The 19,147-nt window shown below is 40.0% G+C and overlaps 1 protein-coding gene across 2 annotated transcripts in view; it reads right to left on the bottom strand.

The window, feature by feature from the left end:
• LOC146855188 (uncharacterized) overlaps positions 1 to 19,147 on the bottom strand; it is a 1,301,788-nt gene that overhangs the window by 83,805 nt on the left and 1,198,836 nt on the right. The gene's annotated exons all lie outside the window — the stretch shown is intronic.

Raw genomic sequence — 19,147 nt, 5'->3', positions numbered from 1 at the left:
ACATGTCACTTCAGGCCACGCCTCCTTCCTTCACCACTGTGCAAACGCGCCCCGTAACTTGGGCGCGTTTTAAGTTGGGGAAAAAATTCCCCTTCAATCCTGAGGGCCCATGGGGGCCAACTAGTCCACCAGGTGCTTCCAGTAAGCACCACTGTGCTGCGTTGCAGAGAGGTGGTCCAGGCCGTGCCCATTTTCTCTGTAAGGCAGCTCTGTGGTGCTAACTAGAGATACCTGATGGGCTAGTTGTACCCAAGGGACACTCAGGATTCAAGGGGACTTTATCCCCCAAATTAAAACGGCCAAAGGCCGTGTTTGCACACGTCAGCTCAGCCCCCCCCCTTCACCAGTGTGCAAACACACCCTGTGGCGCGTTTTAAGAGGTAGTTTTAATACCACTGCCCTATTATATACTAGGGGCTTACAGAGGAGGTCATGCTAATAACAGTGGTACCCCAACGCATAGTGTTTCCTAGTGTATGTAGGTGTTTTAACTGGATTCTAAGTGTCTTTTAGCATTGCACTGGCTCTAGGACTTGTTAGTCAGAGTCAGCTACCACCAGTACCCATCTGAAAAAGTTGAGGGTACAGGATGATTTTGCAACAAAGACTCTTTCTCCTCCTCTGTTTGTTCTTTCTGCACGGCTTCCTTCTTCCGGCACTTTTCTTTGTCTTGGGGACTTCTGTAGCTTCTTTCTGCATTTCTTTGTCTTCTTTCTGTGTGTTTTTTCTTCTTTCTTCACATGTCCTATCTCTGTGGGCATATTTAGAAATTAGCATTTAAAAAACCTTTGAAATTCACTTAAAAAACCATAGGTTTCAGGCACGTTATAGTTAGGAATTAGTATTTAAATAACCTTAGAAATTCACAGAAAAAACCATAGGTTTCAGGGGTGTTATAGTTAGCTGGACATTTCACTCGTACAAAACCATTGAAATTCCCCCGTTATAGTTAGTTCAGCTAACTATAACTCGCGCCCCCGCAATGCACTGCTGATGACGTCACATATTACATCACTCATGACATGGTCAGTGACATCACTCATGACATCACTGATGACATCATCCATGTGATAATTTGATGCATCTTCTCACACCCTAATATAACCTTTGATACACCCACTCTAAATTACAGACTTCCATTCTCAAAACCATACACACTCCAACACCAATAACTACATACCCACTTACTAATTCTTAGGTCTACACCCATCTACTCACTCACCCGTAGTCACTCATACTTATGGTCACTCAGTACAGGACTATCATATGCACTCATACACCTATATAGACACTCACACACCGCCACTCATACACAGAGGTACTCACACATCTACTCAGTCATGCAAATAATTAATCACACTGCCATTTACTCACCTATACAGTTATACACACACCAGCTCAATTACTCATACAAATACTAGCACATTCTTACACTCTTATACAATCAATGATACAAGCACACACTCATTCATACAGCCACTCTCACAATCACACACTCTCACTTATAGCCATTTATGTACTCCAACACACATATATACTGCCTTTCACATATGTAGCTACTCACACATGTACCACTGAAATATACCTTCACTCACTAACACAACCATACACACACTCACCCACCCATACAATCCATCACAGATGCACTCTTGAAACCATGCACCCAGTGAATCACCCAGTCACACATCTATGCACAGAGTCACACACACCCTACCCACACAAACACTCAGGCACCCATACAGATACTCAGACAACCAATCTATAACCCATATAGACACTCATGTAGCTATTTGCAAACCCATGCAGCCGCTTACACACCAACAGACAGACAGATACAGACATTCACACAGTTTAGTCACTAACCCATGCATTCAGTAAGATATGTTTAATCACTCACTTATAGAGTCAGTCACGCACCTACAAAATCATTCATTCACACACTTATACACCCACTCATTCTTCAATATGCCTTTCCCTATATATAATAAACATATTTAAACTTTACAGACACTGGATGATGTCATCAGTGATGTCATCAGTGATGTCATTTGAAATGTCATCAGTGATGTCACTGACCATGTCATGAGTGATGTAATATGTGACATCATCAGCAGGGCATTGAGGGGGCGTGAGTTATAGTTAGCTGAACTAAGTATAACGGGGGAATTTCAATGGTTTTGTATGAGTGAAATGTCCAGCTAACTATAACACCCCTGAAACCTATGTTTTTTTCTGTGAATATATATACGTATATATATTAATATATATATTTAAATATATATTTTTATTTTACAGAGTTTTATATAGCGCAAACTTGACACAAATCGGGTATCAGAGCACTTTACACAAGCACCACTTGCATTACATGAGGACACATTTATTTTTGTTGGGCACGGGGAGATTAAGTGATTTGCCCAGAATCACAGGATGTTTAGCATCATTGCCGAGACTCAAACCCAGTTCCCCAGATTCGAGATTGACCACCCTAGCCATTAGGCGAACACCTCTCCCCTATATACCTATAGTTAGTTAGTTAATTAATTAGTTACCCATTTGTCCATAAAATTAACCTGCACTTTTCGCAAGGGTTAAAATCCAGCAGGGACAAAAACCTTTCTTTTGGAATTCATGCCTTTATTGCCTTCGCGTTTTCGACTTACGCAAATCCTTGCTCACTGGCTGCATTTGACCTCTGCAGCTGTCAGGAACAACCAGTTCAACTTTTAAATTGCACGGTTATCACCCTCAAGTGGGCCTCACAGGTGAGTTAATTTACAAATGCATTCTGTTAATAGTGGTTCAAGTTTTTATGTTCCCTTCAGTGGGTGTTGTAGATGACAGCATTTTCAAACATTTCTATCATCCTGCAATGATGTGTCATTTTTGTCCATAATAAATAAATGTTTCTTGCCTCTCATATTCTGAAGCTGACTGTGCAAGGTCAGAATCAATCAGACGCACATTCCTTTCAAGCGGTGCTGCAAGCTTCACAGCAGGACTGCCATCACAATTAGCTACCCATTTGTCTACAAAATGAAGCTGCACTCTTCGTAAGGGTTAAAATCCAACAAGGACAAAAACATGTATTTTGAATTTCATGCCTTTATTGCCTTATGCATTTCGGACTTTCACAAATACTTGCTTACAGGCAGCATGTGACTTCTGCAACTGTCAGTAACCACCAGTTCAACTTTTAAACATATATATTTATAGATGAGGGTGATAAATGTTCAATTTAAAAGTCGAACTGGTGGGGGGGCGTGGCTTTGCCCCAAGCGAAGATGTCCACTTGCTAGAGGAGCGCCGTGCGGCTCGGAGAGAGTGGCGGCTTTCCCTGTGGACCCCTGCCGCTTTGCAGCTTCTCGATGCAGTATTTCATGGGGTAAGGCAGTGTTTCCAAACTGTGGTCCGGGGACCCCCAGGGGTCCCTGACACTTTCCCAGGGGGTCCGCAGGCAGCAGTTTAAAAAGCACTGCACTGGTATAATTAGCAGTTTTCCAGCAACAATAAAAGTGTCAAGATAACACCAGTGATTAATGTACCTGCTGGAGAGAGATGAGAGTTTTGTCCTGTGGCAGCTTTGAGTTATCTAATTTAGCACAGAGGGTTAATATGCCTATTGCAAAGAACGTGTACTGTGCATTTTAAATAACAGTATTTTATGTGCATAGGTGAGTGGGTTACTGCTTTTGTCACAAAGATTATTTTGTTACTGCCCAGTACATAAGTGAAAACCGTAATCTAGCACAGTGACCTATAAACTCTCATCAAAAAGCTGCTTGCAAACTGCATGGTACAAGTTAATAACTTTTGTTTTTTCCCTGTCTTTCATTATCCCGATGCTGCTAAAAAGGTTTATTAGGGTAGAAATACATTTTTATTGTTAAAGTCAATGCTAACCACTGTCTTATGTTCTGAATCCTGAGTTTTTTGTGCTTCTCCAGACCAAGCACTCTTTAAAAATGCCTACCAGTATAAATGACATGTGAATCCTACACCTTGTAGTCCCCTTTGCCTTATGTAACATTTTCTATACACGGATTTACACTTATGATCAATTGTCTCTATATGTGTGTGATGTAAAGTGATAAACGTTTTGTAGACTGCACCATTGTTTCCTAAATTTCTTTGGGGGGAGATCCTCCCAAAGCCCCCTTAGTAGTGGTCAGGCACACTCAATGCACTTGGTGTGCACCGTATGGGGACTGGTCTGAAAACATTTGCCAGGGCTGCTTTGGGTTTCCAGTCTGGCCCTGGCAGGAGTAGGAGCCTCGTACTGCGAAATAAAACCAGCCATTTAAAAAGTTAGTCACAGAGATACAACACCAACCGTCCCAATAAAATTTTAGTTTTTTGCAAATTCTTTCAATATAAAATACTAAGGGGGATATTTACAAAAGTAGTGGTGGAGCATGTCGTCAGCCTCTGTGGCTTAACGACACGCGCCGCCACTTCAGAAACACAGGGCTGCACCATATTTACAAGAATATGGTGCAGCCCTACATTTTGCCCTGTGGTGGTGCTACACTTAGCAGTGTAGCACCAACACAGGCACCCTTGCAACATAGTGCAAGGGTGTCTGCGTGCAGGGGAAGATTGTTTATGTAACAATAAACAATCTTGAACTTGGGTTTTGCCACTTGTATGTGTGCTGCTTAATGCAGCACACATGGAAGTTACAAAATGCCATTTTTTTAAATGATTGTTTATGTACAGGAAGGGTCACCTTCCTGAACATAAATAATCCAACGCGTTTTGCTTTTTCCATGTGTGCTCCACAAGGCAGCACACATGAAAAAAGCAAAAATGAGGAGAAATAAAGCATTTCTCCTCGTTTTGCCAAGTTAAGACCTGGTTTTCCCTGGTGTTAATTTTGGCACTGCCTCCCACTACCCACCCCTTTCACGCTAAGCATTGCGCAAAAGGGGGCCTTATTTACAAGGTAGCGTTAAACCATATTAAGTGGTTTACCGCTGCCTTGTAAATAAGGCGCAGCGCCTATCGACACGCGAACGTTGCAAAAAGTGATGTTTCCATGGTGGTAGGGGTTTGTAAATATGCGCCTAAAATCCTTAGTATTTAGAGTATTTGTTTTGTGTGCACACATGTTTATTTTTTTCGAATTACTATTTTAACGTTTGAAATTTAAATCATACAAATTGCTTGGGGGTCCCCGAGTTCCAGTGGTGACTCAGTGGGGTCCTCAGGAGTCAAAAGTTTGGGAACCACTGGGGTAAGGGATCCAGGATGCCCTTTATGTCTTTTTCAAGATTGCTGGTGATCATTTCTAGCTTTTAGCTGAAGCATTAGCATTTCCCTCATGGGACTCGCGTCTGCCATTTGGTCTCTGCCAAAACGGCTCACATAATGTAAAGGATAAAAATTAGAGTTTCTTCGTTCAATTTTGGGTGCCTGACCATATTTCAAGGCCCAGTATTCTTGCAATCAATGGGCAATTTTTATAATCCATGGTGGACACTGGAGCATGAAACAGCTATCCATATTTAAAGAAAATTTCCACTCAGTCAGTCTTATTTTGCCTCAAATGTATACAAAGCTACTGTGAATGAAGTAAGATGGAAACTTTTCAACAGCGAGTCTCTGGTTTCGTTTTAACAAATAGTTATGACAAAAATTAATCGTTTGGAAGGGACCAATTTGTTGCAGATGATGCGCTTTTTCCTTACGTGGATTTTGACACTCGGCATTATGTTTCATCAGGGTCTCATGTCAAGCAGGAATGGACTATATGTAAATTGAGTTCATTATGGCTAAAAATTATGGTCTAGTTTATTAATCTTAACCTTTTCACTTCCAAGGGAGTTTTTGCTGTTATCTCAACAACAGTCTTCTTTTGGCTGCTATGACACATCACCATGTGTCCCTACTCTGAGACTGCATTTTTTCATCCTATTTTGCACGCGTCTTGCTTTTCAGTATTTTCAAATCTCACTCAGCATTTTATGGGGCGAACAAAATCTACTTGTCGTGTTACTAGTTCTTCATTACCATTCTCATCTTTGGCAGACCACAATCCTTACTCTGTTCTTTCAATGACTATGGAGAGCTCTGACACCAATTCATCACTTTCCAATAAGGAAACATTGATAGCTGGATTTAATATTCCACTCCCCACCAACAAACTTACTCCTAAATTGACCACTTCAGCTGTATTGTCTTCTGGAAAACGCATCAAAAGGATCCTACTTCCCCTACTACATCCCCTCCACCAAGTACTATGGATGTGCTTCTTGAGGAGATACGGGCTCTTTGGCCTTTCATGGAGGAAACAAATAAAAGGTTTCAAGCTTTGGACGACAAGTGGTCTACTATGGAAAATAGGGTTATGCAGATAGAAAAACAAGTCGACTCTGATCACGTTGTTGTGAACCAAGTTACTTCAATGAAGTCTGAAATTTCACTGCTCAAAAAACACGTGGATATTTTGGAGAACCGAAACAGACATAATAACTTGCGCATTTATAGTCTGGTAGAAGGCTTGGAAGGCTCAGACATCATTTCTTTCTTCAAATCATTTCTTCCACACGTTCTTGGTATACCTTCCTCCCCTGCGTTGAACATTCAAAAAGCGCATTGTTTGGGTCATCTTCCAACCATGGCCGCCTCATCATTCAAACCTCGAGGAGTAATTATATACTTCTTGGAATACACAGATTTATTGAAGATTCTACAAGCAGCTAAACTCAAAGGTCGTATTTCATGGCAAGGCTCTAATCTCTTTTTTGTGCAGGATTATGCCAAAGAAACAGCACATCCAAGAAAGAATTTCCAAGTTATGAGGCCAAAACTTCATACTCTCAATTCCAGATTTGGTCTCTTTTATCCCTGTCTCTTCAAAGTGACGCATAAGAATAGAAATACAACTTATGAGGATCCTGCTTTACTACAACGGTTCTTGGAGCAGTGCAGAGAAGAAGATATGGATGTGTCCAGACATGCTACTGTTTAATCTTGTGCTGTTATTGGTCTAATGTGTTCTGTTGTTCAAACTATGTTGTCTTTGTTCCCGTTTACTTAAGTTTCTCGGATTTCCCTATGTTATACTTACCTGTCATGTTTTTCTCTTTTATTAGGTGCGGTGTTTCCTTCATGCATATTTTTTGTTATCCATGGTCTGCTTGGATGGTGTCCTCCCTCCCCGGTCCGCCCTGGGATACCTGGTTAGTTGTGCCATTTTCCACATGTAACCTCACCACTCTCATTTTGTTCATCTGTTATTTGTAGTCGGTTATTATGTTTTTGGAATTTATGGTATATGTTTCTTGTTTTTTATATTTGTCTCTTCTTTTTTCCATTTTCTCTCTTTTTTTCAACACCTTTCTCTCTTCTCTAATGGTTTTTCCTTTTACCTACTCTTTCTTTACATCTTCTCCTCCCTCCATGTTTATACCTATTTCTCTTCTTATTTTCTCTTTTTTTCCAGAACCACTCATTTCCTCCTCTATGCTATCCATCTTGGCTGGTACGGTTTTAGCAAATGTTTTGCTAAATATTATTACTTATATTATCTTGTTCATTTCTAGTTGTTCTAGCTATTGTTCCACAACTTTTATGTTTCCTCTATTAAAGTAGATGTCTTTGAAGGTTGTTTCATGGAATTTTAAGGGTTTGGGTTCTCCTATAAAATGTCAATGGGTATTCTCTCATTTATCTAATTTAAAATGTGACACAGCTTTATTACAAGAGATTCATGCTTTAGAAAAAGAGATCTCTAAACTTCAATGAAAATGTGTTGGTCATCTTTTTGCCTCTCCAGGCACAGGTAATCATTATGGTGTAGCCATTTTGCGTCATAAATGACTTGACTTACAAATTCTCTCACATGATACTGATAATGTGGGTAGATGGGTTTCTGTTTCATTCTCATTGAATAATATCCCCTTGAATATTTTTAATCTGTATGCACCTATAGCCCCGGATGTTGCTTTTTGGCCTTAAATATTATCTAAACTTATTAGTTGGCGGGGTTCGTAATTTGGTTATGGACTGTAATTCTCAATCCAAATTCATTTCCTCTCCTATATACTCTCAATTTACATCCACTATTCAGCAAAGATCCCTAGTGGATGCTTGGCAATTATGCAATCCTATACTTTGAGAATACTCTTTCATTTCTCCAGTACACTCTTCCCAATCTCGTTTAGATTATCTATTCACTTCAAAAGCACTTACACAACATATAACTCATTCTGACATTGGTTCTATATGAACTTCTGATCATGCCCCTGTTACCTTAGATTTGGACCGTCTTCCTCCGATTCAGGGTACACGAACATGGAGATTCAACAACTCCCTCCTCTTAGACTCCAAATTTACCCAACAATTTGAAGCCTTGATCACCACTTTCTTTCTTGAGAATGAAACTCCACACGTCTCCACAGACATGTGGACTAATTCTATTACGGGAAAATATCAGATTCAACTATTTATATCAGATTTAGAAGCTGTGATTGATTATATTTCGTAATACTTCCTTATTCTTACAGAAGATTTGAATGCAAATCTTTTTGTAAAGAGAACCCATACCAGTTTTGAAGAATAAGATGTTAATTATCATATTCCACAGCAAGTCTTTAGGAAGGCTAACACCTCATTTTGTGTCAAAAGTATGGTATGGTGTGACTGCTTACTTGAATTATATGCACACATTAAAGAATCAGTCATGCAGTAGTGTAAAATATTCTTTGTCGGTCCTGATAAATTGCCAATAGACCCCTTAAGGGTTGCAGTAGGCAAGAAACATGTTGCCCATACAGCTTTGAAACTAAACACGACTGCTCTTCAGGACCATTGTATCCCACACGAGCAACACTGGTTTTAATTAGGTTAGCGAGCTCCACTAATAAAGGTTACTCAAAACTAAACCTATTTTAATCACCGTTTTCACTACACTACTCGTTACACCCTACTTATCCACACTCATCAAACGGCATAATTAAAAGATTTCTGGCGAAGAGCACCTTCGTGGGTGCCCGTTGGGTATTGCAGAACCGGACTGACGAGGAGCATGCCCAGATAATGAAGCATGACACCTCTCTAGGTGTGTGAGGGCACTCACTCCTATTGGAATATATTCCACTGACCTGATAGATTATTATAAAGAACAAAATGTCTGCCAATACTGATAATCAATTTTGATTAATACTACAAAAGCGGCGCGAGAAAACTCAAACAAGCCACGCCATCACTACTTAATAGTGTTTATTCAAAGGATATCTTTTTTTGTTCATTTGTATTTTTATCCATAATTATTTTGGACACAAATATACAAAAACACCACACAAAAATGTTTTTTTCTAAAACAACAACACAATCCTACAAAGTTTAAGACAATGACTAGCCAACAATTTGGCATATCTCAACATTAAAAAACATACTTGATCATTCGTACACTATTCCTCATTCATCAAGAAAACACTCTCACATAGCCAAACCTCGGTTCCTTATATCTTTTAATTAAATGGACCAAGGACCTAAACCAAACAAGGACAAAATTGACCAACTAGTTTAGGTGCTCATAAATCCTACTGATGGTAATTAATTTTATAATTCATTAACAATTGTTTTGAAGTGCACCCCAAAAGTCACATTTAAACCATTGTTTGGTGTATCAAATCGAAAAGGTCTACGTGTTTCGAAACCACTGTTTTTTGCAAGGAGTTTTCCTCAGAACCAAGACACTGTGGAGTAAGGAAAAGAAAAAGAAAACATTTTTTACTTTCAAATGACCAAACGACTTTAGAGCGCAACACCATTATTAGGACGCCTCTAAAAACCATTGAAAGAAAAAATCTTACCGAATCGACGCTCACCAATGTGTATTAGTTCAAAATTCTCTAATCTGGAGACACTACAGAAAACAAAAATCTAAATCTAAATGTCAAAAGAAAATCAGTCAGTGCTTTAATCCAATTTAGTCATTGGGTTGCAGGAGACACGAAACTCCAAAATGTCAATTACTATGTCAATAGCAGGGAAATTCGTGATGCGAGACGAGGCATCCGCCTCGGTTGACTTGTCTCTTCTCTCTTTAGTTAAATCATTTTTGTGTAAGCCCGAAGCTGAAATTAAGAGTGAAGGCATCTCAAATGTATATCAGGTAACCCAATAATCCAACAGAATGCGTGCCATTAAAAGAGCAGCAACATACCTGCCGTATGCTTTTAAATGGATTAAAGAATCTTTGTGTATCATCCGACGGTAGGGCACAATTCTTTAGACTGGCGCCGAAACTGCAAACAAAAAGCGCAGACCGGCTCAATTAAAATGAAGGATAGGACGAGGACCTCACAAATTGTCATCCGTGTTAACCGCTGCTTACCTGCTCGGAAGCGGCTGCAGTATTCTTTGCGGGAAAACAATTTAGCACGCAGCGTGTATTTTCATCGAATGTCCAACGGCACTTCCGTATATTTACCACAGGGAATTGTGGGAAACCAAGCCTGGGTAGATGGGAAATGTAGTTCACAACTCAGTTCGTATACCAGGAACAACTCACGCAGTGAAATAGATCAAATGAGGGAGGGTGTAGCAGCACTCCAACGCGGCTGAAAACTTATTCGTAGGAATCTTTTTTGTAAAGTGAAAAATAACCTCTGCAGCCGGCATATATTTACAATGAATATCATGATAGTACTTCTACCTAATATCCAGGAGTTCTGAGGAAGCTCGAAACGTGAAGAATATATTTTGCGGCTAATTCAAAATAAATTAAACTAGTCGCACAATGCTAAAAAGTGGCAAGCTGGAAGCAGACTGGAAAAGGATTTGTTTCAGCATATACAAAATGTTCCAAAAATTGGCTCCTTACAATTTATATATTTCTGATAATTCATTCAAGCCTGTGATTGCAGTGTCAAATTTAACAATAAGCTTTGCTTCTCGTCGTGATAGTTGTAAGTCTAAATCCCCTCCTCTAGGGTCACGTTCTACTTTTGAAAAGACCGTCCAGTGTAGATCTTTTTCTGTGTGTGCTTTCTTATGCCAATGATTGACAAGCGGAGCGGTTTCCACACTTTTCCTAATTCGAGACTTGCGTCGATTCGCTAGAGGAGAGGATTTAGACTTAAAACTATCATGACGAGAAGCAATGCTTATTGTTAATTTGACACTGCAATCACAGGCTTGAATGGATTATCAGAAATATATAAATTGTAAGGAGCCAATTTTTGGAACGTTTTGTATATGCTGAAACAACTCCTTTTCCAGTCTGCTTTCAGCTTGTCACCTTTTAGCATTGTGCGACTAGTTTCACTTATTTTGAATTAGCCGCGAAATATAGTCTTCACGTTTAGAGCTTCCTCAGAACTCCTGGATATTAGGTAGAAGTGTTATCATGATATTCATTGTAAATATATGCCGGCTGCAGAGGTTATTTTTCATTTTACAAATAAGATTCCTACGAATAAGTTTTCAGCCGCGTTGGAGTGCTGCTACACCCTCCCTCATTTGATCTATTTCACTGCATGAATAGTTCCTGGTATACGAACTGAGTTGTGAACTACATTTCCCATCTACCCAGGCTTGTTTTTCCACAATTCCCTGTGGTTAATATACGGAAGTACCGTTGGACATTTGATGAAAATACACGCTGCGTGCTAAATCGTTTTCCCACAAAGAATACTGCAGCCGCTTCCGAGTAGGTAAGCAGCGGTTAACACGGATGACAATTTGTGAGGTCCTCGTTCTATCCTTCATTTTAATTGAGCCGGTCTGTGCTCTTTTGTTTGCAGTTACGGCGCCAGTCTAAAGAATTTTGCCCTACCGTCGGATGATACACAAAGATTCTTTAATCCATTTAAAAGCATACGGCAGGTATGTTGCTGCTCTTTTAATGGCACGCATTCTGTTGGATTATTGGGTTACCTGATATACATTTGAGATGCCTTCACTCTTAAATTCAGCTTTGGGCTTACACAAAAATGATTTAACTAAAGAGAGAAGAGACAAGTCAACCGAGGCAGATGCCTCGACTCGCATCACAAATTTCCCTGCTATTGACATAGTAAGTGGCATTTTGGAGTTTCGTGTCTCCTGCAACCCAATGAATAAACTGGATTAAAGCACTGACTGATTTTTCTTTTGACATTTTTGTAGTGGCTCCACATTAGAGAATTTTGAAATAATACACATTGATGAGCATCTATTCGGTAAGATATTTTCTTTCAATGGTTTTTAGAGGCGTCCTAATAATGGTGTTGCGCTCTAGAGTCGTTTGGTCATTTTAAAGTAAAACTTTTTTTCTTTTTATTTTCCTTACTCCACAGTGTCTTAGTCCTGAGGAGAGCCCCTTGCAAAAAACAGTGGGTTCGAAACGCGTAGACCTTTTCGCTTTGATACACCAAACAATGGTTTAAATGTGACTTTTGGTGTGCACTTCAAAACAATTGTTTATGAATTATAAAATTAATTACCATCAGTAGGATTTATGCGCACCTAAACAAGTTGGTCAATTTTCTCCTTGTTTGGTTTAGGTCCTTGGTCCATTAAATTGAAAGATATCAGGAACCAAGGTTTGGATATGTGAGAGTGTTTGCTTGATGAATGAGGAATGGTGTATGAATGATCAAGTATGTTTGTTAATGTTGAGATATGCCAAATTGTTGGCCAGTTATTATCTTAAACTTTGTAGGATTGTGTTGCTGTTTTAGAAAAAAACATTTTTGTGTGGTGTTTTTGTATATTTGTGTCCAAAATGATTATGGATAAAAATACAAATGGACAAAAAAAGATATCCTATGAATAAACACTATTAAGTAGTGACAGCGTGGCTTGTTTGAGTTTTCTTGCACCGCTTTGTAGTATTAATCAAAATTGATTATCAGTATTGGCAGACATATTGTTCTTTATGTTAAGGGGCTCAGCCTTACTGATTAGAGCCATACCCATTATTGTTGTCGGTCTGATAGATTATTAGCATTTTTCTTTGTTGCAGGAACTGCACACCCTTGCATCTAAGTCACAAAGAAAGTGCCAGGAGTAGCAGTGTTACAGCTGTGACCTCTGACTACCTCCAAATGACGTGTATGACCTTAGCTTTCACAAGTAAATATTAGGTGAGACCTGGTGAAAGCAACGTTTTGTCCCTCCAGCCAGCTTGGCACCAACACAGCGAGAGGAAAGCCACCCCAAGACCAGTTTTGAGAGACCACAAAGGAAGGGAATGCTCACCTCCCAGAGAGCACCTCTGAGTGGGCACACAGGCTCTGCACAAGGGACAAAGAGTTTCTTCATCTTGGATTTCATGAGTGTGTGGATTGTTTGCATGAGTTTCAACAGAAACTTCTGAAAAAGTGGGTAGTTTAGTCTACTGGTTATCAAGCAGCCATGAGTCTCCCCAATCCACCAGCTGGTGCCATAAATTGCACCCCAGCACTGACTCATAATTTGTGGTAGAACAGAAGAGGACTGAACTCTACTTGCTATGAACTTGTTCCCAGAACTAATAAGCGGAATTCAGTGGGATGACCTCCTTTGTCTTTGACTCCTCGATGGGGAGTAATTATGGATCCCCCTCGTGTAATAAAGTAGAGGGTTATATTAAAGGTGCAAGATATTCAGGTGCGATGGGCATTGATGACGTGCCAATTTCAATAGTTGAACAAGTTGGTGCAGCATGGGCACAATTCCGGTGTCCGGTATTTTCTTACTGCTATATACATGGGATTATTTTGTCATCCTGGAAGGGCAGTATTGTGGTCCCATTATATAAAAAGGGACCAAAAAATTCCCCAGCTACCTTTAGGCAGATTGCATTATTGGATGTGATTGGAAAATTGTTTGCAAAGAGCATACTCATCCACCTTCAAGACTGGGCTTTTAAAAATGGTTATGTCCCTGTAGAGCAAGCCGGGTTTCGCAGACATAGTGGTGCCCTAGATAATATTACCGCCCTGCAAACTTGAATGGGAAAATTCCCAAAGGAACCAAAAGTAACTGCTGGAAGCAACAACCACTTTTGGCACTAAATTTGAACTTTTCCCATCAAAACCAGTGACTTCAATGTGGCCTTGCTCAATGCCTAACTGACCTAAATGACCTTCCCCGATACAGTTTATTGTTTTGCCCCACTGAGAGATTTTGACTTCCATTTTGCATACTAAGTTAGAAAGTAAAATCGTTCACTAGGTCAACCCACTTGGTGTAGTCGACCTTGGGATATATCGCGCTCAGTTTAAAAGTGCACTGAGGTTCTGGTCTACCACAAACATAGAGGATCATTGGCCCTTAGAACTCTTTGGGGCAATTATAACTTAAAACTTTTAAATCTCATATCTCTGGTTCCTCTTATTGGAGCTTTGTTGGTTTGGTGTTATTTTGTTTACATTTTCTAATTCGTTTGGGATTTTTATTGTTTGGTGTTTTAACTTTCCTACTGTTTTGGTACTGCATAAATGTATTATATAGTGCCATAGCTAACAGGAGTTGAGCTCAGATTACTATAGTGACTTTAGGATTCATCCTGACAAGTTAGCGTTATTAGTCCTTGAGGTGGGTGGGTGGCCACCCACCCCAAATATTAATTCACTTTCTTGCATTACCTCGTTATTTCAATCACAATGCTTTTTTGCTGATAATCAAATGAAAAACATGTTTCTGTGTCCTACCCACGAGCATTTGTGCTCCCAACTACTTCTTTTTAGATGGGGAGACATTTTATTTTGGGCAATGGAACCACAGAGGGAGCTGCTATTGGAAACAACCAGCATGTAGGGCAAGGCCCTCCGGTGCTAATATTTCCAGTTTGTGGCCACTATGCCACATGGCAGTCAAAACAGTTAAGATGCAGTAATGTCTCCCTACAACTTTATGAACATTTATTTTGTTCAGAAACAAACCTCTCCTTTTGGGGGGTTATTTCTGAAAAACAAAGAAAATGTCCTTACTTTTCACTGAACAGCCAATGTCATGGTGCTTTGTAATGAGAGGAAAGAGAGTCTACTCAGTTTTTTATATTCGAATCATGGTTTAGAAGCTTAACTCTGCCTTATCCTTGTGCATTTCACACAAGTGTCTATGGTATATTAATACGACAAAAGCTCTTCCTACTTTTCTCTATTTTCATATCAATTTTTTACCTGATGTGTTTGATTCCTGAAAACAGAGAAGAAATGACATGCATAAGTTAGGTTAATGCATGCTTGTAACTTACACTTGTTTCACTGATTTACAAAACATTCCTACATGCAGTATGCTATATTTGATTATTATTATTATTATTATTAGGTGAGGAGCTAACCAAAAGACTTCAGTTAGAGTTTGTTGAATGGGATACTCCTGCAGGTCAGCCAATGAGGGAAGGCAGCAGACCCTCACTTGTCATAGAGTGGGATGGGGTCAGTGAGACTGATGATTCCACCCCACTCTATGACGAGGTGTCACTGATGACACTAAACCCTTCAGAGTTTAAAACTGAAGCACCCAGGTCAGAAGCAATCAGTGACACTCCCCCTCAACATGGAGAGGCTTGGCTTGAGGCACTCTTGCCAAGCTGAGGAGGTCACAGGGCAGTGAAATCCTCTGCCTGGCAAAGTTCATCTTATGCAGTCAGGAACCTGCACATTTTGCACACGTCTAGCTCCTGGCCACCTGATCTGAACAAGAAGAGTCTCTGTCATGCAGACCTTTGCTCAGCCTAACAGACACTCTTCTTGCTGGGAAAAAGGTGGGGGGCATGGCCCCTCAGGCCACATGGACGGACCACAGCTGTCTCTGAGTATGGTCATTGGTCATCTGTAACATAATCAGAATGCATATCTCCGCTGCCCTGGTAGAATAACGGTTTGACTACCATACTTCTAAGTGACAGGCTAAGTAAATACAGAGCACATGACTATGATTCGGATGTCGACGAATTACACAAATACTTTTTGATTAGTTTACCAATTGGCAATACCTGCAACTGATTCTGAAATCAAGAAGTGCGTGTACCCCAATATTCAACCTAATTTGTACAAAAAGACCCGTTTGTTACATAACCACTACCCAACCCCTAAGATAGTAACGGGAAGATTTCTAACATTTCTCAAAAGATTGTTTTAATGAATAAGTATACATCACACATCTACGTTTGAAGGTGCAGACACCATCTGGGAAAATACAGCATCTGCTAATATTTTTCTGATTTGCTACCCATGTCTTAAACACACATATTGCGATTTCAGTCATGTTTTAGAATTGTTTTAGAACCAAGTACAAACAAAAAAATGAGTGCCTGAAAAAATGAAAATGTATTCGAAACGCAATAAGGGTCAGCGAGAAGTGATATTTTCGCAGGTATGTGTGACACCTAAAAAATTAAAGCAATCCCACATCCTATTCACATCTGCGATTCAGCATCATGACAGAGTTAAGCAGTTCTTCATTTTAGTTCTGCTATATATAACATTTTGGAAAGCTGCTTATAGGTTTATCATAAGTTTGCTCATTGTGAATGTGGTTGTCAGATTTATTAATTCATCTCTGGCACAAAATATGTGGTATGTGCTGGGCACCTAATGCTTGTGAATGTGTGAATAATGATGCTGGCACAGACTACAATTGAATCATCTGTGAGCAAATCAATAGTTTTTAAACTATCCTAAAAGTTTGTTCAAGTAATCCTTGCTTGTAGCACCAATTATTTTGTATATTTCAGCCGCAGCAAATTAACATCTGGAAATTCCTTGCCTTATTCGCACACCCTGGAGCAAGAGCTTGTTCCCTCAATGGTGTGGGGAAATTGGCTCAGCCAGCCAGGATGCTTAGAATGTGAGCATTAAATCCATGAGTCTTCCTGCACTCTAAGTTAATGGAAAATATACCGTAGTACATATAAGGGATGGTAATGGTGGGTCAGCCCATGAAGGTGATTATGGCGGGCTGGGTGCTGTTACTCTGACTGCATACATAGAATCAGCTAACTGTTGGTGCTTGGATACAGTTTTAGAGTTTATTAGCTGCGTTAATGTGCCCAGCAGGGATATAAATCAAACAGAAGTAGCTGGTTGGAGTAGGTGACTACTTGTGTTGGTAAGACTGAGAAGACAGGAGTTGCTATGATTATTGCCCATATTGATCAATAGAAACAATACAGTTGTGACATGTCTACTGCAATCATAATCATGTCATCAGACAATTACTATTAACATAAAAAATTGTCTTGAAATCATCTTGCCACCTAGGTCAATCTAATGTCAAGTCATGTAAAGGAGGAAAGGTATCACTGATTATTTTAACTTTGGGCTATCAGTCACTGGCAATGAAAAATAATGAGTGCTTTTAGCTAGCTGCCCTTAAACATTTTCTTAATAATTCAACAAACGGATTTAAAAAGACCACTCACCATTCCATTATTTAGAAAAAAGAAAAACAACTCCCCATAGATTAACAAAAATGTCATTGAAATGCATACAATTTTGCCCAAAAAGTTACTGCCACAAAAATTTAAGTTTGGCAGTCCATCGGACCTCCGAACCTATGGGGGCGGTCCGGGGGCATCCAGACTGATGGTCTGCTTTCAGAATTAGGAATTTGGCAGAGGGACAGCCACAGGACCGCCACAACCACCAGGGATCATGGATCCTGTGGCAGTGGTGTGTGGTCAGAGGCCCGAATATGCTTGGCGGGGCTGCTGCAGCACTGCCGAGCATGTTAGCAGTTTCCTGACCAACTCACTTTCAATGGCAGTGGGCCCGCCATTAAAAGTTAGGCATTGAGGAAACTTAGGGGGCCCTAAAGGGCTCCCTGGTTCTTAGGGATATGGGATGCATTCAGGGGGCACATGGTGTGCGCCCCTGTCCGCATGCACCCTCTTTCCTGCCTGGCATGGGCTTAAGAGTCCAGGCTTTGGCGTTCCCATTGCAGTGCCATTTTAATAGGCACTGCCATGGGAATTCCAAAGGACCACCCGCCAGACGAGGCGAAAACTCTTAATCTGGTGGGCAGTCTGAATACGGGTTTGGCAGTCCTGGAGCGGGGCATTGGCATGGCAGCCGGCTCCAGGACTTCCAAACTCGTAATCAGGCCCGAAGTCTGTGGTCTCTTCTTCTGTGAAGTCACGAAACTCATCAGTATCTTGAAACAGCATGTTTAGTTACAGTTGTCTTATCCTATATGTAATCATTATTTTGTTCCCCATAGGATATTTATTTTGGTGATGACACTGTTGTATTTAGCTGTATATCAAATGTTGTGTCTATAGTGGAATATTACATTAAGAGGACAGAGGTCGTCCTTTAACACAACAAAGTTAATATTTTGGCTTTTGCTTTAGCAAAGTAACTTCTATAGTCATTCAATTTTAATGTATTTAAATGTTTGATGCAATTGTCTATTGTGAGAAATTAGGTTGTTGGCTGAATGGGGGATTACCTATGTTTAAGTAACAGCCACAACCCCTTGTAGGGTGAACCACAAAAACTCACTAAATTCACTTGTGCTTAACCCTGGATAGATTAGCACAAAATGCAGTCAGGCTTATCTTAAAGTCAATGTGTGATGTGTTTATGTAGCACTCAAACAGTAATAAAGCAAAAATACAAGAAAATTCCCGCACAATTTTCAAAAAAGTAAATGTTAAAAAAATATCTGACACCAAAACTACAAAAATCCAGTCAGTAGAACCGGAGCTATGAATTTTCTAGTGCTAAAATATCAAAGCGCCAACCATGTACATCTAGTTGCCCGACACTGGGTCAAAGTAAAAAAATATGGCTTCCCTTCCCTGGCTCTAATCTGTCTGCACGACAAATGTACTGATGACAAGCCCTTTGTGTAAAGGCAGAGTACAACCTATCCAGCTACAAGTGGGTTGTGCCCAGCTCCGGCCCTGCACCTGGCCACCAGATGGCCCATTCAGGCACACCTAATCCCTCTATTGTGTGACCGTCTAGGAGGAAGTCACAAAGCCTAACTGTTAGCTATACCCAGTGGTTCAAGACAGACTACAGGCACCAAAAGGTAAAGGGTAGAAAAATGCCAGCTTTCTAAAAGTAGCATTTCCAAATTGTAAATAAGAATCCAACTTTAACATTAAAGAGGATTTTTAATTTCAATTCCATAGATGCCAAACATGAAATGCTTATCTGTCCCGATCAAAAGTTAGCTCTTATTAAATGTAATAAACCAACTGAATGTTATCCTAAGG

Source organism: Triturus cristatus, chromosome 4_1 (genome assembly GCF_964204655.1).
Source record: "Triturus cristatus chromosome 4_1, aTriCri1.1, whole genome shotgun sequence".
Lineage (NCBI taxonomy): Eukaryota > Metazoa > Chordata > Amphibia > Caudata > Salamandridae > Triturus > Triturus cristatus.
This window is presented reverse-complemented; position numbering and strand designations above follow the sequence as displayed.